The sequence below is a fragment of the Saccostrea cucullata genome, unplaced genomic scaffold (assembly GCF_032062105.1).
Source record: "Saccostrea cucullata isolate Sc308-1 unplaced genomic scaffold, CSIRO_AGI_Scuc_v1 ctg9017, whole genome shotgun sequence".
In the NCBI taxonomy this organism is placed as follows: domain Eukaryota; kingdom Metazoa; phylum Mollusca; class Bivalvia; order Ostreida; family Ostreidae; genus Saccostrea; species Saccostrea cuccullata.
In genome coordinates, this window is record NW_026925652.1 from 1 (window position 1) to 24,732 (window position 24,732).

Sequence of the window (24,732 nt, forward strand, 5' to 3'; positions counted from 1 at the left end):
GCTAGATTGGAGCATTTTTTAAGGATATTAGACATAGAACTGTAAATGTTGTAAAATCTTAATTAATTGTTGAATTTTCATGAAACTTGGCATGATGTCTCTACTTATGCTCTAGATTGACAAACAGTGTGAAATATTGTAAAATCAAAAAAATGCTTTTTCATATTGGGTACATCCCACTAATTATTTTTAGAATCGGTAGGAGAAGAAAGTAGTGCAGAAAAAATTACAAGTTCCTTAATTTGCAGACTTGCATAAAAAAAATTGGGCAGATGTACTGAATTGAGCCTCACACTTGTTGATAAGGAGTATCTTTCCTACCAAAAAAACTTGGAAGATGTAATTTATCAAGAAGATCAGCTGAATTATTTTGTGTATTATAACGCCAGTGATAATTCTGAAATTCCCCTACTTTCACTTTCATTTTTAGAGGTTCCCGCAGACATACGCATTTTGCCGGAAAACGAATCTGACATGCCACCTCGAGATTTTAACCAAGGAAAGACAAGTAGATGTGCTTTGATTTGAGGGGTCACTCACTTCTGAACGAAAATTAGGGACATCGCTATGAGAAGAAACGTTAACATTGTCGCCTATGGGAAAACAATTAGTGGACTGTACCCATATTAGGAAGCCTATAAGTAAGTGAAAGATGTCATAAATCTTGAATTTATTTAAAAGTTGGTGTTTTCTATTATTTTCAATTGTTCAGATTTATGAAAATAACAATTCTTTTATTGTTGATACACATTTTTAAACAAATTGATTCATAAATAAAGTGTCTACCCCCCCCCCCCCCCCCCACCCCTCCCCCCTGAACAGTCAACATGCTCATATGTGTATCACCCATTGTTTACACATGTATCATGTAGATTAAATGTATCGATTTATATAATTTATTTATTCAGAATCATAAATGTATAATTTGATTAAGAAGCAATTATGTAGATGTACATGCCCCACTGTGGTTTATTTTCAATACACAAAAATTCACAAATGAGTTCGGGATCGGTATTCAATCGGGGTCAAGGTCGAAGTGAAAGTAGACTTAGCAGAAAGTTATCAAAACTGTTCAGTGCGGTGTTTAGCAGTATATAGGTGATGTGCATTTGTATTTTACACAGGAGGTAAGAGGTATACCTTAGTACAATATTTGTAAATAACAATTTAATGTTTTTGGAACATGTCGATGATCGGCTCGTCACATACATGACATACATATACATCATTTCAGATCAGTTGCGCGGTGAAGCTGGTTACAGTTGTCTGGGAGTTAAACGATGTGTGTGAACATGCACATTAACTGGTTTTCCTCATATTTTTTAGCAATTGCATTACATGTATTTGTTGAATGTACAATTATTGTCAGTAAAACATGATTTTTACCTATTCTGCTGAATTAACTTATATATAATTACTAATGTTAAGAGCCATTCTCTGTAATGATTTGAAATTTTATATAGGAGCTGTGGCACGCATAGTCTCAGAATTTCTCCAAACTCTCTATGATAAAAGTCATTGATACCCTAAACTGAAATCAGGCAAAAATTGGTTGCTATGCTTTATAGTTACCATGGCAACATGTCTTAAAGTTCGAAAAATGGCATTTTTTAACATGTTTAGAGCCCCATTGTTAACATTTGCGGTAAAGCAAACAATTGGCAATGACTGTTTCCAAAAGTTGAAGGTCAGATGTCTCAATTGCATGATAAACATGTTTGGTAAATTAACTATTACATACGTTACTATGGTAACAAAGTATTCAAAAGTAAAAAAAATATTCATTGAATTTTATAAAGTCATACACGTAAAAATAAAAAGCAATTATAGAATGAAATGTGACCAAATAATAGAAAAAAGAGCCTTGAAACATATACCAAGAACAAAATATGATATTTCATTTTGGTTGGCAATGGTTGCCAAGGTTTTTATACCACAGAGAGCCTTCAAAATAACACTCTGTATGTTTAAATCTGATCCTATCTTTTAAAAAGCATATTTCCTCATAACTAATGATCAATTTTTAAAGATGTTGGTGTACTTCTAGTTTTCCCATTTGAAAAAAATCAGATTAGATTCTTTATATAGAGCGTTGCTATGGAAATAAGCAGAAAATATATGCTTAAAAATCTGAAAAATATTTTCTTCCCTTGGATACGTACCCTTAAATGTAGATTCCCAAAACTTTTATGATTGATATTTATTAACAGCTAACCTGACTTTTTATTTTGACTATCATCCAATCTCTAAGTGGATGCAAGAAGTTGGCACACAGGGTTCAATATTGATATAAAGTTCACAAAATCGAACATTTTCCCTCCTTGGTAACCATAGCAACAGTGTTGTTTTCTTCATCAAATTTTATCAATATATGATATTCAACTTCAGTTCTAACAGATAAGTACCATTCAAGCTGAGTCCTTTAATTTTTTTCTTGATTATATGGCAATTTAATTCTTAATGCAGCGAAAAATAATTCACTTTTAAGCACTGGTACTTTGTTTCCATAGTAACACTGCAAAGTAGCAATTACATCCAATTTTTCTTATGGTTTTGGTGATGCAAGGTCCTAAGGATGCATATTTGCCAGTCTTGAATTTTCATGTTTTTCCTCAACACAGTAGCATTAACCCAATCTTAGTTACTGGTTTTGCATGGTAATACTGTGTTACCATGGCAACCATAAAAGTTATTTATAGAATAATATTGCTTATACTTATATACTTAAGTTCAAACATTTTCATTGTTTTTCTTAAGTTGTTGATTGAGTTTGAGCATGTAACACCTACCATTAGTGAATACGGAGTGTTTTTCAGCATATTTCAGCATTTTAAATGTATTCCAAATGTACCCTTAGTTACCACTTACTTAGAGATATATTCTAAACAGTTTCTTTACAGTATAAGTGACATCAAGGTGTCATGTTTTTGAGAGAATGGTTTGTTTGCTTTTTCTAGTTTTTATTAAGCCACAATCAAGATTTAAAGTGGATGAAAATCTCGATTTTTCAAACTTTTCCGGCTGTTGCCATAGCAACCGAGACACTTAGCAACGAAATTTTGTTTGATATTTGTTTCTGGTGCCAAGTACTAAGCATGGGTGAAGTTTCATCAAAATCGGTGACCATGCGTGGCAACGAAGTTTAAGTGGTTACAGAGAATGGCTATTAACAGTGTGATTTCAGGTGGGAGCATATTAATCATTTTTTAAATTAATTAATTTCAAGTAATGGGCATAAAAGGAATATGGTAAAATTGTACGTTTTGAATGTCTGTGTGTCTGTCTGTTTGCAAATGTGATATTGTGCCATTTATTGTATTGATTTTTTTAGGTTCATGGTGATTGGTACAGGAAAAACATGAGGCCCATGCTGATGGTGTTTAAAACTATTGGCCAGCAAATGCATACCCATTTGAATACATCTTGAAACAGCACCAGCAAAATGTGACAGTCGACAAAATGTGTAAGTTAAAGTTTTCTAAAAAATAAAAATTCATTGAAGTGGGGGATGGGGTGGGGGTGAGGAAATTTACATATTTGATAGGTGATGAGAATGTGAAAGTATTTATCTATAACTAATCTGTACATGCACTGCTATATACATTTTGCACTTATATAGATTTTTTTCTTATTTAAGAATTTCGAATTAATTAGATCTACATCTTTGTTTTGTAAATTATGCATTATTAAGATTACACGGATATAAGAATTGAAGTTTCATGAATATTTGACAGACGACGTTATGCGATTTGTCAGGAAATTCAAAATTTTGTCTCATTTGTCTCGTATAAATGTGTTAATAGGCTAAAATTTGACTTAAAACTTGGGTGCAGTTTTGGCTAGATTGGAGCATTTTTTAAGGATATTAGACATAGAACTGTAAATGTTGTAAAATCTTAATTAATTGTTGAATTTTCATGAAACTTGGCATGATGTCTCTACTTATGCTCTAGATTGACAAACAGTGTGAAATATTGTAAAATCAAAAAAATGCTTTTTCATATTGGGTACATCCCACTAATTATTTTTAGAATCGGTAGGAGAAGAAAGTAGTGCAGAAAAAATTACAAGTTCCTTAATTTGCAGACTTGCATAAAAAAAATTGGGCAGATGTACTGAATTGAGCCTCACACTTGTTGATAAGGAGTATCTTTCCTACCAAAAAAACTTGGAAGATGTAATTTATCAAGAAGATCAGCTGAATTATTTTGTGTATTATAACGCCAGTGATAATTCTGAAATTCCCCTACTTTCACTTTCATTTTTAGAGGTTCCCGCAGACATACGCATTTTGCCGGAAAACGAATCTGACATGCCACCTCGAGATTTTAACCAAGGAAAGACAAGTAGATGTGCTTTGATTTGAGGGGTCACTCACTTCTGAACGAAAATTAGGGACATCGCTATGAGAAGAAACGTTAACATTGTCGCCTATGGGAAAACAATTAGTGGACTGTACCCATATTAGGAAGCCTATAAGTAAGTGAAAGATGTCATAAATCTTGAATTTATAAGGGACAGCAAAATAAAAAGGTACTGTGCTTCACCGTACCTTTTCCGGGTTTCAATTCAGAGTTTGATATGATTTAATACAACCTCTGTAATACGAATAAGAAGAAACAAATCAGAGATATCTTCTTAAAAAAATTATTCATATTTAGAACAGTGTTTCAACAAAACACTAAAGTATGGAGTAATATTCCTCTGTAAATATACGCACATGTACGAGTGTGCCAAAACTTCACCCCTTACCTCCGGAGTAATAATCCTCCAGAAGACCATTTAATGCAAAGCTTCTGAAGTCTGAAAATTCACTACAGAGTAATATTCCTCTAAGGTTATTTACAACTCTAAACTAAAACAAAAATGTTGTAAGGCTTAAGTAAGACAAAATCTCGTATACAGGGTAATATTCCTCTAGAAGATTTTGTACGATGATTATAAGAAATAATCTGAACTATGTAGTAATATTCCTCTAAGTGCAGCTCTACTACGACGAAACTTATCTAAAGAGTAATATTCCTCCAGAACGCTAAGTATGCAAAGTTCTATTGAAGCAATATCTGTATTACGGAGTAATATTCCTCCAGAAGGCTATACCTATGTATGCACAGCTCTATTGAGCCAAAATCTAACTACGGAGTAAAGTCTGTTAAGACAAAATATGAACTACGGGGTAAAAGTTTTCTATGTACAGATCTGCTACGACAAACACTTATCTGGGGCGTAATATTCCCCCAGAAGGCTTATATTACACAGTTCTATTAGGACTAAGTCTAAGCCACAGAGTAATATTCCTCTATGTAATGCTATACTACGACGAAAGTTTTTCGACAGAGTAACAATCCTCCAGAACGCTAAGTATGCAAAGTTCTATTGAAGCGATATCTAAACTACAGAGTAATATAAACGTCTGCAAATATCTACGGAGTAATATTCCTCTGGGCGTTCACAAACACATCTACGTAGTAATATTCTTATGGCCGTCTGCAAACGCATCTACGGAGTAACATTCCACTGGATGTCTGCAAACACATCTACGTAGTAATATTCCTCTTGGCGTATACAAACACATCTACGGAGTAATATTCCTATGGACGTCTGCAAACACATCTACGGAGTAATATTCTCTTGGACAGCTTTACTCTGCACTAACAAATCAAATTCTATCTACGGAGTAATATCCCTCTGGAGAGCTATGCGACGATCTAAAATGGTAAAAAATTATCTAAGAAATAATTTCTCCTGAAATGCTATATACAGCTCTTAAAAAGCTTATCTAAAGAGTTATGTTACCCTAACCCGCTGTGTACAAATTTAAAAGGCAAAAACTTTTAAGAGGAGTAATATTCCCCCGAACCGCCAATGTACAGATCATCTAAAATGCAAAACTAAAAGATGGAGTAATATTCCCCCGGACGGTCACGAAGAGATCTAAAATGCAAAAAACTTAAAGACGGGGTAATATTCCTCCGGACGGCCATGAAGATCTGAAGTGCAAACCTTAAAGACGGAGTAATATTCCCCCGTCCTGTTCTGTTGTCGTTTGCTACCAGTAAACTGGTTCTTTTTGATTGATATGGGACCAGTTGACTCGCGATGCATTTCGATTCATTAATGAACATTCATGAGTTTATTCGGAACATTTCTAAGTTTGTCGTATGTTGAAAGAAAATGCTGTGTTCCGAATAGGTGTGTATCAGTTCATCCAAAAAAAAACCCATACTTTTTTGCAGGGAATCAGTTTGTATTGCAGGGAATCGGTTTATTCACGGTGATTTTCAGGAAATCAGCAAAATATATCGATTTACTTTTTCATAGTGAAAAATCAGTAGACGTATAATAAAAAGGTTTTTTTTTAAATTAAATAAAATGCAAATAGAATTAAACAGCATAGAATATTTATTGCCTGACGTCACGGCGTCAGGCTGTATAAGGATTGATAATTGCTGGATCCGAAACTAATAGATCATACCCAGAGAGCTAGATTTTGTGCAAGCTGATTTACATTGGAAATCTTTTACCTGCATGTTAAAAGAAACTTTTTTCAGGGAAACAATGATTTTACTGATGCAAAATAATGCAGTATTTACTTTGTTTACTCTGTTTATATGAAACAGATTATTCCATGTGATTTACCGTTTCAACGTGTTCGTGTATCTTTTTTTCTGCATTTCTATACTACTGGATCAGTTCATTTATATTCTACAAAAAGGGGCGAATCGCTCTTTTCGCGCCAAATGTCACGAGTAAGCGATCTTCGCGCCTTTTCATGGATTGTTCTATTGTATGAATAGGGGTGCTAACTTCCATGGAATTAAATTAAGTTTGTTATTGTAACCTCCATCTTCTTATGATTAAGAAATTCTGTCTACAAATTTTATTTTAACATGTGAATCGTATGTATCAGAATATGGACAAATGATTTCTCTAATTTGTTTCCCCTCTGTTGGTTTATTCCATATTTTAATGGACTAGTCCATTCACCACAAACGATTGACACAGTTCAACCAGAATCCAGACGATTTGACGAAAGAAATTACCTGTGCGAAATCTTAGACTTCTTTTCCACAAAGGCCTAAATGTTGGTTTTACCTATTTCGTTCTCAAAAAATTATAGTACCCACCTTTCAGAAAAAAAAGATCAATGATAACAAACTACTACTGTTATCTTCATTAGAGAAAATACTTTCCTACAGCATATGTATTTAATTATATCCATTCTGTTTATATATCCATTCATAAAATGTTCACAATGAATGATTTGACAACAGATTTCAGAATAGGTGTAGCTTTAAATTTAGATCCAGGGGTTACTGGGGTAGATCAATCTACTTGCAGAAAAGTCAATCGCATCATCTCGGGTCTTTTCGTCAGAGGTCGAAAAACAAACTCGAATGTATTGACATCATCGGATGTAAGAAATTTATACATTTCCTGTTCACAGTAAAAACGGAGTTAGAAGCCCCTTCTATAGTATATTTAGATAAAATCATTACATTGAATAAAGTTAACTCCATATTTTACAGAAAATAGGTCTATATACATCATCCATGCTTTTATTTCAAAGTTTGTGAAAGGGGGGGGGGAGGGGTATCATGACGTATAAATTAACAATACATTTGGTATGTGGTCTTCTTCCCTAGATAAGGCCCGAGGAGTGGGACCGAGGAGTTGCGATTGGCAGAGAACCCACATACATTAACCATTCTGTTAACAACTCTTCAAAATGCAGCAAAGGCATCGTTCTTTTACAAGTTAAATGATTAAATATTTTTACAAGGTTCTCAAATAAAAAGACATATTTCAAACACAAAAAAGTATTGTTAAAAAGGTTTATCACTTCTCTTACAGATATTGATTGATTAAGTCAGGCAAGCTTTTTGAAAAGCTGTTACTTGTCATATGTATCGTTTCGGGGTTTTATATGACAACAGAAGTAAATAAACACTGATGCAGTAAGATCAATTATGGTCAAGCGATTATGTGTCCTCAGCGGGGCTTTGCATCAAAGCGTACATCAAGACCTTAATAAGAAAACATTCAATGTAACCATCAATTGTCGCCCGGGAAATATATAGGTAGGAATGAAAATGAGTCTTGATCAAAAAACCGCTTCGATATGTGCGAAAAGTCATGCGTCTATACAGTGTAACTGATGGAGACGATAGTCGCGAATATTTTGAAAACTTGTAGTCGGATAAAAATAAATCAAAAACGATACCATTTTAAACTTGATCAATTCCTGAAGTAAATGATGGCTGCATAAAATGTAAATTGAAGTAAGACACATGCATCACCTATATTTAAAAATATATTATTTTTCAATTTTAGAATATAAAATATGAACGTTTTTTATGCGATAAGTGAAATTCGATGTATATTATGTATATCTCCTAATTTATAAACGGAAAGAACATTCTGATTAACAATCTTTTCAATATTTAGAAAACCTTTAATTCTAAATAATTACTCCCACCCCAATCCCCATACACCAACACTTAAACTTGTATGTATAAAGCAGCCCGGTCCTCCGGGCTTCAATGATATTTCCATCATTTGTGTTAGCCTAATAGCAGCCACGAAGCATCGTTTTTGAAAGGGGGCAGCCAGAGAAAAAAAAATAACTTGAAAAAGTTGTCAAGCAAACACGAAAATCCTATTTCATGGGGGGTGGGGGCAACTTTTAAAGTGTGTGTGTGGGGGGGGGGCAGCCTTTCAGTGAACATTTCCAGAATTAAAAGTAATGTTGGGAACAAAGGGGACAGTCCCCCCTGCCCAACCCCCCCCCCCCCCCGTTGCTACGTGACAGAATAGTACAACCATTATTTATAGAATATGACGCAATACGGATACCTAATGAAAACCTGCATATTTTAAACAAATACTTAATCGAAGAAGACGGTAGAGAGTAAATTATAATTATTTTTTGACAATGTCAGATAACTTTGAAAATTTGATTCAGTGTTTGTATTGCCTCATATTCCTCTGGACGGCTACATGGATGTACAGCTCTAAAAAATCTTAGTAAAAATTTCCCCTGGACGGCTATATTTACTCGTATTCAACATGTTCAAAAAAGTATATACGGAGTAATATTCCCTATATCGCCTTTACACCGCTCTAAAGGCAAGAGTCAAAAATCTATCTGTAAAAAAATGGAAACATATTACCGGAGAAAATAAGGAATGATGTGATCCTGGGACAACACATTTCACTGATTATATCTTGAAATTGCAGTAGGAAATGTCTATAAGCTACACTGTACAGTGAATTAGATCTTTTCTTTGATAATCCCCCCCCCCCCCCCATTTCTTCTTATATTGCACATATATTGGGACGGCTTATCATTATTACTTACACTAAAAGTTGACTTGTCTGGTGCTCATAAAAATTGTTTTCAGTACAAAACTTATCAAACTTTATCCTAGCATCTTATCCTGGGATCTTGAAAGTTACATTTTTTACAGGTCGATCTCTTCGTAATGTACTCAATGTGTTTGTATGCTAGATAAACAGATTTTGATGTCGAGGAAAAAAATAAAAAATAAATCTAAACAGAAAAAATAAACTCAATTCTTGTATACTCTAGTTTTGCTGTTATGATATTCAAACTTTTGGTAGAATCAGCGTACTTTATTATAAATAAAAATATAGACTCTGTCCATAAGATCTATTGTCTTAGCATTTTATGGTCCAGAAATTTACAGGATTTTTTTTTTTGTAGAAGCTTCCCTTCCTTACCCTATCTGAAGATAAAAACATGTTTTTTTAATGCGATTCTTTTAAGAAGATCATGAAGAGTGCATTAAAATTTTAAATTGCTCTCATAATTTGCAATTGTTAAACAGATAAATGCTGCTGAGAGTAGGGTTCAAGAATATTACGATAAATGTTTACGACGATTGACAAACAGTGGTTGTAAAACGCCATCCGTAAAAAGTGGAGCATAATTGTTTATAATATGTTCGCAATAAAGAATATACTCACACGTGTGTGATTTATAAACCATCCTGGCTTCAAATTTCGTTCAAAACATTTCCAATATGCTGAATCGGGCAAATGTCCGAACTTTTCATCTATATTTTGTAGGTTTTTAAAAATAATTCCTCTTCCGGTTGCAGCCAACAGTGGAATGAACACATGATAAACGAAATTACCGATGGGGTTCATCATGTTCATTAGAAAGATAAATGATCTCCTCGAAACCCCGACATGGCAGTGCTGTTGAGCATTTAGGCAGATATATTCAAGAGAATAAATAAAAATATCACTGGCACATTGATCTACAAAATCTTTGATTTTTTTTTACATGTATAATGTAAAAAATTAATAAAGAATATTTATTTAAAACTATAATTTAAATAAAAAAAATTTTTTTTTGGATAAAAACATAATAGATTAAGTACAACAATTATTTGTAAACACAGATGACTGTTTTTTTTTCTAAATTAGGATTCATCTAGTTAAATTTGTAAAAATAATATTCGTGCCAACAAAGCTTCGATATAAGTTAAGTATTTCAATACAAAAGCAGGCGCGGATCCAGAAATTTTATATAAAAAGGGGGGGGGGCAAACATGCAAAACCTATTTCGGGGAGGGGGTACTCGATTACATTCGAAACATCATACCTATAGAAATTTTTATATCAACTTAAAATAGATCCTTGTTTTCAAGGAGGAGTCCGAGGGGTCCCCGTTTTCTAGGGGAGGTCCAAGGTTATTCATATTTTTATGATTTTACTTGGTTAACCTCCTTAAGTATATACATTGAAAAACCTTGAAATTCCGGGGGATCCGAACATTAATCGTCATCATTATATAATTAGATACATGTTTATTAATAGAAATAGTAATATTTGTAAACTCCTTCACGCTTGATAAGTCTAGTAAGGAAATAATAATTAACAATAACAAATAACATATCTCATATTTCATGTATACTTATATAAAATGCAACTTTTCATGAAATATGAGAAGATAAGTGGTAAAAATTATGATTATTAATTAAAATAACCCAGGTTCCGTAAATACACGTCCTTATAAAAATAAAAAAAAATCAGAGCAGAATACGACAGGTTGAGGGTTTTTCTGTAATTTACTTTAATACTATATAATACAATTTTATATACACTGATGACAAGCATGGTCAAAATCTTAATCAAATTGTAAATTTGACACCCATGAAATGTTGATGTTTTATTTATAAGTATAGCCAGCTTTATTGTTACAACGTACATTGTACATTGTATAATTTGCTAACCCTTGTCTAATGTGATGCAGGTGTCATTTTCACGTAGGAGTGTCAGGATCGGTCACACCTTGTAAAGTAGGGTAATTGGTAGTCTGGCCTTAATTACAAAGTAAAGAGCTGCAGCCAGTTCAGAAATTAACATTGCCTGCAATAAATTACCGAAATTCTGCCAGTTAAGTCAATTTTGTCAATCGCTTTTGTCTATTCATGTGAAGAAAGAACACAATGACCTTGCTAGGACCTTGTGAGAGTAACTTGGAGCGGAGTAAAAGAAATGAATGACATAAGCGACGGAAGGACTGGAAAATGTAATAACAAAAATGTTTTGGGGGTTAAGTCCAATTATCAATGCTTATATCATGTGTATATTTGGGAAAAGGGGGTAAAGACACCCTCTGCAACCCTCCTCCCCGGTTTCGACGCCTATGAATAAATTAGAATTTTTTGCTTTGAAACTGAAAACTTTGAACCATACACACATTTTATTATAATTTGATGCTGCTTATCAATTAAATTCACGAATTCTTTATTTCTTGTGTCATAGAATGACTCTAAAAAATATGATGCAAAGAATGAATTTTTAAAAAAAATATGAATCAAGATTAAAAAATGCAGGGCGCGCCTTTTGCATTTGCACGTATTCCTATAAATTTCAGCTGTGTTATTATTATAGACAAAAGTAAGGGATTTCAGAGGGAAGGGGATTGGTTTTAAAATTAAGTGACCAAACAATTATTTGAAAAATTATCATACACTAGAAGTTCATATATGAATGAAGGAAAAACACATGTTACATGTAGGACTACTTACAATGTAATCTACACCATGCGATTTTAGCACTGTTGAGAAATTCTAAATTTTTGTTCTTTTTTTCCAACATGTTCCATGCATATTAAATTCCTCAGTAATAATGTGCTTGTAGATATTGTGGTACGTAAAGCATCAACACAAATTGATCGTTTATAGACAGATTTTAATCCCATTCTCCAAATCAACTAAAACATAAAACGCACACATTGAAAATCTGTTTAATTGAGCATATACGCGGTGCAACACTTGTTTCTACAAATGGGGGAAAATATCTATTCCAAAATTTCTGATCTTTTAAAATTATTAAAAAATGTTAAAAGTAGAACCTCTAAGATCTGTATTTAATCATGCTAAAATGATACATGATGTATTTCAGCAAATGAAGTTTTAAACGCGGTGATTTGGACCCATTTTAAAACTTCATATATACAACAGAATGTTGTTTCCTTTACGACACTTTCTAGCTATTGAAACAATTAATGTTGTCAATAAAAATGAATTACCAACCTTAAGCTTAGGTGTATGATTGAACTCAATATTGAAAAGAAACGTAATGGTCTCTTATTTACGATAATCATGTTTATCAGCTCTTAAAATATTTTTAATCAGGAAAGAAATACATGGACCTGACACTGCCTCGATTCCACTCCTGTAGTCTTGATATCAATATTCTTGATTAGGTCTAATTTTAAAACAATGATTGTATTGTATTGTTTATTACAAAGAACCAATCAGTTGTACAGTATAAGTATATAATATTTCACAAAATTTGCTAACCCATCTACGTAAAAAATGTACCGTTATTTTTAAATTCAAACAGGAACTATTTGTATACAATAAGACACCTTGTTATGATACTTTAAAAATTGTACTTTTTGAGAAATCATACAGAAACAAGATTTCTCAAACACTTATGTCCCCCTTCGCCAACTTTTGTCGAAGGTTGAAGTTACTCAAATGCAAGTTAACGTACGTCAAATGGTCAAATTTAAGGTACCCAGGCCAGGGGAAGAGTTTGTCAAAAGGAAAACACATGTGAAATATTTAAAAAGCCCTAGCACAAATCATCAATTTTACAATCAAGATTAAAGTTTTTTAAAAGTAGGTCAAAGTTCAAGGTCAAGCTCAATAGGTAAAAACTGTTAGTATTCAAATGAAGCCTTGTCGCATTGAATGTATTGTGAAGTATAAAGATTCCTGTACTAATTGTTCAACAGTTACATCTAGCACGATTAAAGGTTTTTAGAAGAGGCTCAAACTCAAAGATAAAGGTAAAAAATATTTAAATCCGTAAAAGATCTTATCACAAAGAATACACATGTGAAGTACAGAGGCTTGATACGAGCTGTTCAATAATTATGGACAAGGTTAAAGTTTATTGATGCAGATGATGTTTGTAAATTGGGTCAAAGTCCAAGGTCAGGAGTTTAAATATTTTGGTACCGAAAGAAAAGACCATGTCACACAAAAAATGAATGTCTTTATACAATAGTTAACGAAAGAAAGGCCTTGTCACAAGACAGGGGCGTAGCAACCTTACTTGTATTATAGGAAATGTTAATTGAAAGCCTGGTTGCCCCCCCCCCCCCCCCCAACGAAATAGGATTTTCGACTTTCGGCAACTTTTTCCTTTTTTTTTTTTACTTGTCAACTTTTTCAGGTAAGTAAAAATTTTTTTCTCTGGGTGCCCCCCCCCCCCCACTTTCAAAAACGATGCTACGCCACTGCAAGAAATGCAAATGTATTAAATATGAAAGCCAAAGTTCCAGCCAATCAAAAGTTTTGGGCATAAGTTTTCTATGGACAAAATAAGGAAACAGAAAGCTATATATACAAACAGACAGACAGGCGGACGGGGCAAAACTGCTGTATATATCTCCGAATCTTCGATTGCTGAGACATAAATAAATTAACGATCACGTATTTTTACATGTCAACGAATTGACTTCTATACCCCCCAAAACTAATACATGTAGTAATTTTGCGAAACCAGAGTGTTTGTAAAGAGTTGTCTTTTGCCCTTTGGTTATAAGTTGATATATTGAATTAGGTGGAGCTCCATAACTTTCCGATTGATACACTAAGATATGAAATTTTATTTCATCTTTCCCCATATTTTAAATTTTTACCTCCATTTAAAATAGATCGAGAGCTTTCTATCTGATACACTCAGTATGAATTGCTTTTGATAGTTCTTTCAAAGATATTTTTTTTTACATCACGCCAAAAGAAAAGAAAAAAACTCTTCTTTAAGCACTCATGAAAGGCACATATTCGTACATACGTAGGGCAATAAGATTTTCAGTGTTTTAAAGGTGCGTACCTATGTATATTTCAAAATATTTTTGTAGTGAAAATCCTAGATATGCCTAAAACTTTCAAAGGCTAATATCTGTTAAACGCAGATTCAGTAAAAGTCTCATTAAATTCAATTAGTGGTTTAAAAAGAGTTGCGGATAAGAGATGGGTACCTTTATACGTAACAGACGAATGGACGAACAGATAGACGGACATTATGTTCACTATACATGTATACCCTCCCACATTTCAAGCGGGTACGGTATTATGAATGTGAAAATTTCAAATCTTGTAATTTTTTATTACGACATAATAAATACAGACTGAAAAAATATCACGGCGATCCTTTTTAAATCTGAATTTGCTCAAAACGAAATTAAATTTTTAATGCACTGTCTTATGTACTCTGACGATCGGATCGGTCAGAAATTTTCGAAAACACTGGTTGTTACCAAATGCTTGCAAATACAGATGTAACTTGTTTCAAATTACGCTCAACAGTTTGCAAAATGTTTTGTATTCCTATAGTTTACATTAAGACGATCACCCTTTTTCAGAAAATTTGAAAAAATAATTGTACTTATATGGCACACGATTTTTCAATAGCTTGTTTTGGTAGACATTTTCGTTTTTAAAAAAATCGTGATTTCTGTATACTCTCAATATCCATCATCAAACTCGAAATATGCTACAAAATTTTGGAAATGACAAAGCTACGAAAGTAAAACGAAAACAAAGAGATACATGTAATTATTACTGGAATGTTCCGATATGTTAATGATTTAAGGGAAGAACTAGAGGTCTACAAACGTTTGCGGAATTTCGATGATTCACCCGCCTTTCCTTGCTTGAATTTCGTGTTTTTTTTTTATCGAAAGCATAACGAACATGAAAAAAGCAATTACGCTTACATCTCTAAATTTCTTACACAATCTTCTTCCTTATATACATTTTTTTTTATTTTTGTCCCCAATTTTTAAACATTTTTAAATATCCCCATTAAATCACCCGCATCTAGGGTAAATTTTGTTGGTGCTCATCAGCTGGGTCTAAACAAGCTTAGACCACGACGGATGTTGTGAGCTTTGTCAGCCGCAAGGGTCATCTTATTTTTCATGTCGCGTGAGTTCGAATTTCTTGTAAAATCCAAACATGTTCACATGGCACTTTCATCCGCAAATTTCTAAAATCTGAATATACATTTAAAAGAGGATTTAATGGATATATTAAATGTTTTTAAGCCTTTGCAAAGATAATCTTTATTCATACCGACATAAGATGCGATATCCATAATATGCAATATCTATATCCTGTACAAGACTTCTATTCTCCATTTCAAAAAGGTGAGTTATTTCCCTTGAAAGGAACTCCTTTACTGTGTCTAATACGCATGCGCTATAAAGAAAGTGTATGTTCATGGTTGTGTTTGTGAATAAAAAGAAATCTAACTATTTCGTAATTTTTTGAATTGCTCAGTCAAAGAATCTTTCTGGATTTGTATTAATCTGTATACTAGTATAATAAGGCGTTGTGTGACCCCCCCCCCTTCTTACAAAAGAAAAATCGAACCAGATTACTGATAAAATGCTGATACATATTCGAATAGGCCTATTTTTTTTGGGGGGGGGGGTTAAATAAAAGCTAAATTTCATTTTCGGTAGTGGATGTTCTGCAGACGGATAGTCATTGTTTACAAAATGTGCAGAACAAATATAAGATTTTTTGTTTTACGAATTAATCTAGCCCTCTGCAGCAATATTTTCTTCTCCGCATCTCTAGGAATGTTTTGGAGACTGATGACATGCATCGTCTCAAGCAACGGTCCGGAGTCCGCATATGGGAGAGGATCGTATATTTTGGCCGTGGTTTGCGACGATGGATGACATGTCCATCTACAGTTTTACCTCTGAAACTGCTGCATATACAGCAGTATAGTTCATCTTGCGCGACCGATATCAAGAAACTGCGTTTTTGCTCGATTATATGTCATAACATAGTTTACTTAGAAGAACATTTTTGGTGACAATTAAAGGCCTATTTCATATGAATTATTGGTGTTTCTAGAAATTTATATTTGTAAAATAATTTATTCAATTTTTCGTATTAAAACTTTGAATGGAATTCCAAATGAGTAATCTCAGACCAATTGAAATAGCATCGACCTGAATTCGTGTTAAATATGTCGAATAAAATTTGAGCTGTATTTAATCAAAGTTTTAGTGCAGGATCTAAGTGAAAGTATATTCCTGAGTATAATTGACTTAAAATTTTGTTTTAGATCAGAGAATTGACAGCAGAAACACGAAATTGATATAATAATATCTGAGCGTATTTCTCGTCCATACGGAAAGCATTCTTTTCGTAAAGTGTTATGATTTTTAATTATATTGAATTCACAATTAATAATTCTAATGATTTTTAATTTCCACAACTTTGGTTTATATTCATCTGTTCAACCCATTTACACGTTCGTTCTCTGAGCATGCAGTACGCACGAAACCCTCATCAAATTAGCATGAAAGTCGATTTGAAACATTCTTATGGTCAGGTGTAAGTTCAAGTGTGTAACACACTCAACTGACATGCGCGGATCTATGGGGGGGGGGGGGGGTCGGCGGGGTCAGGACCCCCTGGAATTTATCAGTTAAAAAAATGTATATACTAAAACAAGAAAAAAGTTACCATGCACCCCCCTTGGAAAACGCAGACCCCTCTGGTAATATATTTGAAATGGGTATGTAAGGTGAAAGATTTGAGGCAACAACAAAAGTCACCACTACATCCCCCACCCCCCCCCCCACCCCCCACGAAATAGGTTTTTGTTTTGACTGAGGTAAACCTCCCCCCCCCCCCCTTGGAAAAAATTTATGGATCCGCGCCTGACTGACATCCACCGAAATTCATCTTCCCGGTTTCACCACGACGCGTATTATTAACTTACATGTATTTTGTAAATTATCCTTTTTTAGACATAAATAAGACGAATCCCGTAGATGATAAGATTTTAAGAAAAAATACAATTTTCAGAAGAGGAAACACATAACAGTGGGACGGACAACTTCGGAATGGACATTTTTCCGAACTTGCGCACCCTTTTCCTTTAAAGCTATCATCTTAGGGTTTTTTTTAAATGGTGGGGTTTTTATAATCAAATTGATTTATGAAAAAAAAAATTCAACATTTTCTGCTAGTTTTTGAGATATTTGAGTTCAAAAACAAAAATCCCATGGGGAAACATGAACTTAAAAATACCCCACAAAAAAACCCACAAAAACCCCATGGGGTTTATTTTTCACCCCATGGGGGAAATAACCCCACGAAAATCAATGTAGGTTTTTTAAGCCCATATGTTGCTTATATTGTCATATGGGGTTTTTTCTCCCACGTTTCTTTATCATGGGGTTTTAAATCCCATGTATTGATATATTTACTGTAAGATAATTCCTAAAAACTTGGGTTTTTTTCTTAGACTAATGGATCATTGGTATCTTCTCTGTTTCTCATTTTATAAAAGTGGATAGTTATAACAAATATCTATTATTTTTCAAATTTTCAAGTATTCATTCTTCAAATTTTTGCTTATGTAAAAGAAGATTTATATGAAAACAGGTTTCTAAGGCAGTTGCCTCCCAAAATGAAACATTCATCATAAAACTCTTCACAGATTATTTGATCGATGACCATTAATCTGAATAATTAAAAAAATGAAACAAGAAAATTTAATACCAACACAACAGCAACCAATTCACAGTGTCCAAAGAGGGTCTCTTTCCTTAACTAATGTATATTTATATATGTTAGGTTTATATGATGTCTAGTTTGTGGATTTTTTTTAAATCTCCATTCCCCTTGCATTCACCACTAATAAGATTGGATTTATTTAATTCATGTGCAATATATCTACATATTTAGTTAATGGAACTCAATTCAGTTATATATAATCACAAAGTACAATTATTAAAATCTTTTGATTCACCCAAATATTTAAAAATAAAATATTTATGCCTCTTGGATCCACCACTTATCAGTTTAGATCATGACCACACATGACATATAATCTTAATGCTTAAAATCAATCAACCATATCAAGGATATTAATGACTATGGCATAGTCATTAATATCCTTGATACACCACAAATATTTCTTTAAAAAATGAATATCCACTCCCCATGGATCCACCACTAATAAGTTAAGTTCTTGATCACACATGACATGTAAGATTAAAGTTTGAAATAAATTAGCCATAATCATTATTATCCTTTTACCCACCACAAATATTTAAAAATAATATCCGCTCCCCTTAGATCCACCACTTTTAAATTAAGATCATGTTCACACCTAGCCCATATCAAAAAATAATACAGTAAAGTATATTTTTAATATACTTTTAATACATTCATTTTTGTACTTTCTTAAAATAATACAGAAAAAATATATTATTTTCCTATCACAAAAAATTCAGTATATCATTTTCGTATTAAAATTTGACTTTGATTTTGTACAGTGTATTATTTTTGTATTTTTTTGGACTTAGATTATTTTCAGTGTATTATTTTTGTATTTTTTGGACTTAGATTATTTTCAGTATATTATTTTTGTATTATTTCAGGACTTAATTTTTTCCAGATGTATTTTTTCTGTATCAAATTTGAACTTAGTAATTTTACAGAAAAGTCTATACAGTTAGACTGTATCATTTCTGTATTAAATTTGGACTTAATATTTTTACAGACAGTTTGTCTGTATTATTTTTATATCAAATTTAGACTTAGTAATTTTACAGAGTTTGTCTGTATTATTTTTATATTAAATTTGGACTTGGTAATTTTACAGAAAGACGATCAGTATTTTTTTTATTTTAGTACATTTACAGAAAATTCCATATATTTGGTCTCTAATTCATTTTGTTGTTGGGGGGGGGGGGGGGGTTAAATTTAGACATATTTTTTTCTATTTACATTTGTCTTTATGAACTTTATAAATTTAAGAGAAATTCCTTGCAAAATGTCTGCTGCTTTTTTTTTTAAGTTTATAGCATACCCGGTACTTAGAAAATTTATATTATATATTTTTTTCAGGAATCTTGGTATCCGATTATCTAGAACTTAAATAAATAATTGGTACTAAAATTTATGTTAATCTCTATCAGTGGTAATCTAGAGAAATATTTCCATCTTGGGCATGAAGATTTTACAGCGGGTTTACATTAACTTCTCAGCGGGTTTACATCTTTCACGGGTGTTGCTAAAACGCGGAACGGAAAACGGAACGGAAAACGGAACGGAACGGAAAACGGAAAATATAGTTTCAGATTAAATAATCTAAAATACACAAATTTTATCAGAAACGGTAAATTTATGCATATTTAATCCCACATTAATAAATGCAAGTTGATTATAGTCATGTTAAGTCTCCTATTCACGAAAACCGCTGACATAGCAGTGACGAAAGGGGGGGGGGGGTGTCGGAGAAGAAACAATCAATTTAATAGTACCTGAAAAGAACTGGACAAGCGAAAAAAGAAAACAATTGTTCTATTCGAAAGGGGGGGGGTTAAATTCCGACTCAAATTCTTTCAGTACTTATTTTTACACTAACTTACTACGTACATTTAACAGAAAGTGTTGGGAGTTTCAATGAACAATTCTATAATGAAAACCTTATGTCTGGAAAAAAAACGGGGAGGGGGAGGCAAACATTTGATATCTAAATGAATCATGTTAATTGGTAAGAGAAATAAACATCTAAAAAAATATCTTAAGATTACTGTTAGAGTACCCCTTTCGGATAAACACCTCGAGTGCAAACTTGTTAAAAATTTGTACAAAATAGAGCTGCTTTCTATCTATTAAAATCCTGGATATAAAGATAGAGTCATAAATCTTAACTGTGGCAAAATTTATGTATCATCTGTACAGTCAATGAAATTAAAGTGTGTTTGGAGGTGAGGGTTTGGTATGAATGACCCCGTAAACATTTTCAGATTCCCTGTTTTTCGCCTCATATCTGAAAAGTTGCAACTAAAGAAAACAGTTGAACATGTAGCTGCAGATCTGTACATAGCTCTCCGAAAAAAATATATTGATAGACCGGAGAGCTACATAGCCACCCATTGAAAAAACTGTATATTTATTGCGCACAAAAAAAGTGCGCTCGGTCCTTGATTAATTCTTCCAAATTCTTACCTCAATTGCAAATAAGGGAAGATCTTAAACATTCCTTTCTCCTCTATGAAGTACTCTCATAGTTGACATCTGAACGAAGCATATTGGACCGAATTATATTTGAAACCAAAATGGCAGTATACATAAGCGAAATGTTCTATGATTACAATATCAGGGTCAGGAGGACAATTAACGACAATTATGAGGAATGCCACTGTTTGGTTGTGGAAACAGCGAAAGAATATGCTCGGAACACAGGGTTAGTAATCATGGTAATGTTTTGAGATCACAGTTTAAAAACATGGAGAAATAAATCGAGAACCGAGCGCACTTTTTGTGCGCAATTAATATACAGTTTTTTCAATGGTAGGAACTGTAGCTCTCCGGTCTATCAATATATTTTTTTCGGAGAGAACAGATCTGCGGCTATTGAACATGCTGTTAAATTCATTTAAATTCATTTGAAAGAACTTTTTTCTTATGTTCATATTTTAATTTCTCAATATGCATTGATATCATGTCACTGATTTAGAGGGACCAAGACCCAACCCCCCCCCCCCCCTAACCTATTTTTGGTGACAAAATGTACATGTCATTTATTATATCAATTTTTGTGTTGCTGAGGGCACCTATTCCGACCCCAAACTGCCCCCCTTTCAAGATTCCTGGATACGCCACTGCATGCATAATCTGAATGTCAAAACGGGTGCATGTTTTTTTTGTCTTTACCGTAGGCGTCGGAACCGGGGGGGGGGGGGTGGCGCAAGGGGGCTTAGCCCCCCCCCCCACTTTTTTCCAAACATATATCTAGTATAGATATTGAACATTGCTTTGTAGTTTTTGCCCCCCCCCCCCACTTTCCACAGACACGTCGCAATATAGGTTAAAAATTGTGAAAGTGATGGTGTTGGGGAAGAAAATTTGCCATTGAAGTTCGAACTTACACCCCCCCCCAACGAAATATGATTTCCGTGTTTGGGAAATCTTCATCATATCCTTTTTTTTGTGCTTGTCAGGTTTTTCTGAAGGTATATATATTTTTTTACACCTACCCCCCCCCCCCCACTTTCAATTTGCTTCCGACGCCAATGTTTACAGACACATATATGTACATACTAGCAGTTTTTTACCTTCCGCCAATTCATATATTTCGTGTATGAATGAGCTTTCTTAAAAAAATTTAATTTGAACGAAACCTTCAGATGGATACCCTGGATTAAAGTCTGGTAAGTATATATCTCACAGACTATATTTATTGACCATCCCATGTACATGTGCCAGTTCTGAGGGGTGCATCAGGTTAATGAATATATCGTATTTTACTATAATTTTTCATTAAAGGTGCCTTTTATATCATGAATATTGCTTTTTATGTGTGATTTATATCAAATCTAGGTTATTTGCTTGACATTAATTTTCCGTTTTCCGTTCCGTTCCGTTTTCCGTTCCGCGTTTTAGCAACACCCCATCTTTCACTGTTTAGATCTATCACACAACAGGTGGTCTTGCAGGCTAACAAATGATTACATCATACTACAATTCAGAAATCACGTGATTTACCTGTGCACATGGAAAATCCCAACTGGCAACTAGCTAATACCATACATACGATGTTTTCTTCAGATTTTAGTAAATATGTGCATTTTTTTCACTCAGAGAAGGAATCACATTCAAATTATCCTAAATAAATTTCAAGAAATGAGCTTACAATGTTCAAGTAGAAAGGGATGTGCAAGTAGTAGGTTTCCTAATTAAATTATCAGTGTGTTTAAGATAGATATTTACACTAGAGAATGTTAGCTGAAACTAACTTAGGTTGTTGTTTTTTAGCCTTTTGTCACATCACATTCAGTTTTTGGTACAAAGTAAGTTGTTTTTATTCAGATAAAATATCAGACGAGTTTTTCTTCAACTCTGTGTTTATAATTCTACTCTCAGTTTTAAAAAAAAACGATCCTGATTTTAATTAGTTAATAATTTACAAGTTAATTATGTTTGATCTTGGGCTAATTCTTGTGTAATCAATGCAATCAAATGACAGTTTCTCAAGTTAAATCTTCTACCCTGACAGCCTGCGGCATGTTAATTAGCCAGGTGGCTGTGTGAATCGTTCAAGCGTGAAGTGATTTCCTGTCGTGAATTCACACTTGGTCAATTGTTGGTTGCGTTATGTAAACAAGAGGTTATCAGTATGCACTGAATCAACAGAACAGCTAAGGAATATCGCCAACACTGGGAATATTTATTAATTTTTTGTCAGGAAAAAAGGACATGGCGCCGAGAAAAGGGGGCATGGCTCTATACCTTGTTATTTTGCTTTAGATTTAACACTAATTTGATCATTCTTCTTGAACTTTATGGTCTACTTTACAGGTCAACTTGTATAATTAAAAAAACAAAACAATATGGCTGACCAGAAATCTTTCATCTGTAATCGGAAAATTTCTTAAAAACAAATATAACGAATATAAGAAATGAGTCCTCCTAATTATTCTAGTAATGATCAAGGGTTTATTAAATTGATTTCATATTACTTATTAGACTTCGAAAATAAATACATTTCCTTAGACTGTTAAAAATATTTTATATTTAAAAACCGGCAATCTTCGTAAATAAGGAGCTATTTGATTGGTCAGATTTTAAAATTTTTCTTTGCTTTTCTCTGATTGGTTAACGGTGATTTACCCACGCCATTTTGAAAAATAGATCGAGGAACAGAATTGAGAGAGTTGTGATGTTTAATAAAAATTTAGCTAGTATTCGCCGATGAAATTGGTAGAAAATAGATGTTTAGCTACAGCATGTTAGCATGGATCACAATTTTAAACAAAGAAAAGCGAAAACGGAAGGAGGTTGGCGTTTTTCAAGCATCATGCCCTGGCTTTCCTGGTGTAAACAACGCCATATGCGGTAAGAATTTAAATAAAATAGCACAGTAGTCTCAATTTTTAAAATGTGAAATGTAGATGAATAAATGTTAATAATATCTTTTATAACCAATTCATAGTAGGTCAAATTGAATGTAGATATATTGGAGATGTTGGATTTGTGGCGAAAGAGAGTTTTGTTTTGTTCTTTCTATCTTGAATTTTATGGATAATTACGGGCTTTCAACATGTTCAATGGCAGATGATATTATTTACATGGACCAAAAATGACTTAAAAATTAATTTCACCCTATCCCTCAGGCCTAAGCATGGAATTATAACAGATAAAATCATCTTGGCATACAACCAATTAAATTTTGAAAAGTGAAGGGGGGGGGGGGGTAATCATTGCAACTAAGCTTCATGGATTTATGGTTTAGCATACTTATAATTATTTCAAAAATGACTTGAACAGTCTGTGTGGTTCCCTATCGTATATGATTTAATGATTCTAGGCACAAACTAATTATTTTTTATATCAATAAATGATGATCCATGTTTCCCTTCCCCAATATCAGTTTAAGATTTCAAATCAAATGACCCCCCCCCCCCCCCAATTCCAATGAGGTGTATTGACAGTTTTATATTTTCATCTTTTAATGGTCTTTATTTCTACCTGTTATGCAAAACATTTATCAGTATCATTACTTTTTCAGTTTGAGTGCCTCTACAGAGCCAAAGAAGAAAAGCTGATTAGTTATAGAGGAATAGCTAGGACACCTACCCACCCACCCTCCCACCCTACCCCTTGAAGCATTACAGGTGTGTAACATTGACAAATGACAATATCAGCTAATCATGTGAAGATTTCTTTTTGTGTGTGTCTGTGCATCTATTTTTGATATACCCCAGTACATTTTGATATTCTATTTTGTAGTCTAAGATTATGCAGGACCAAGCAGGATGACAGTGAGAAAACTGGAGATGTACTTCTTCAATAAAGTATAGTGCTGTGCAAAAGAAACCCCAAAGCAGAGAGAAGATCTAGACTTTTGAATTCATATCTCATTATAAATGTATAATTTACAAAGGCAATAAGATTGATAAAACATGACTTAGAAATGAGGACAATTGAAGAGTGAATACTGTATGTAAGGCAGAAAAGATCATGATTATTGCGCAAAAAAATAACTAAATCAGTAATCTAAAACCATTTCTCTTTAAAATCTGATTGAAAGCTGCATTTAAGAAGTTTTTCACGTTTTTAGTACTTTTCTAGGCACTGCTTTGTATTATTTAAAGCTTTTTTATGTACTTTTTGTCTATCATTCTTGTAC

At 33.3% G+C, this 24,732-nt stretch overlaps 2 long non-coding RNA genes across 2 annotated transcripts; both read left to right on the forward strand.

Annotated features, from left to right (window-relative positions):
- The first annotated feature begins 125 nt into the window (after nt 1-125).
- Nucleotides 126-4,480, forward strand: LOC134269508 (uncharacterized). The gene is made up of 3 exons (XR_009992584.1): nt 126-641; nt 3,332-3,463; nt 4,269-4,480. It is a non-coding gene; the product is annotated as an uncharacterized LOC134269508 (long non-coding RNA).
- Nucleotides 4,481-23,287: 18,807 nt separating this feature from the next.
- LOC134269509 (uncharacterized) lies at nt 23,288-24,441 on the forward strand. Its single transcript, XR_009992585.1, has 3 exons — nt 23,288-23,438; nt 24,112-24,217; nt 24,333-24,441. It is a non-coding gene; the product is annotated as an uncharacterized LOC134269509 (long non-coding RNA).
- Nucleotides 24,442-24,732: the final 291 nt, after the last annotated feature.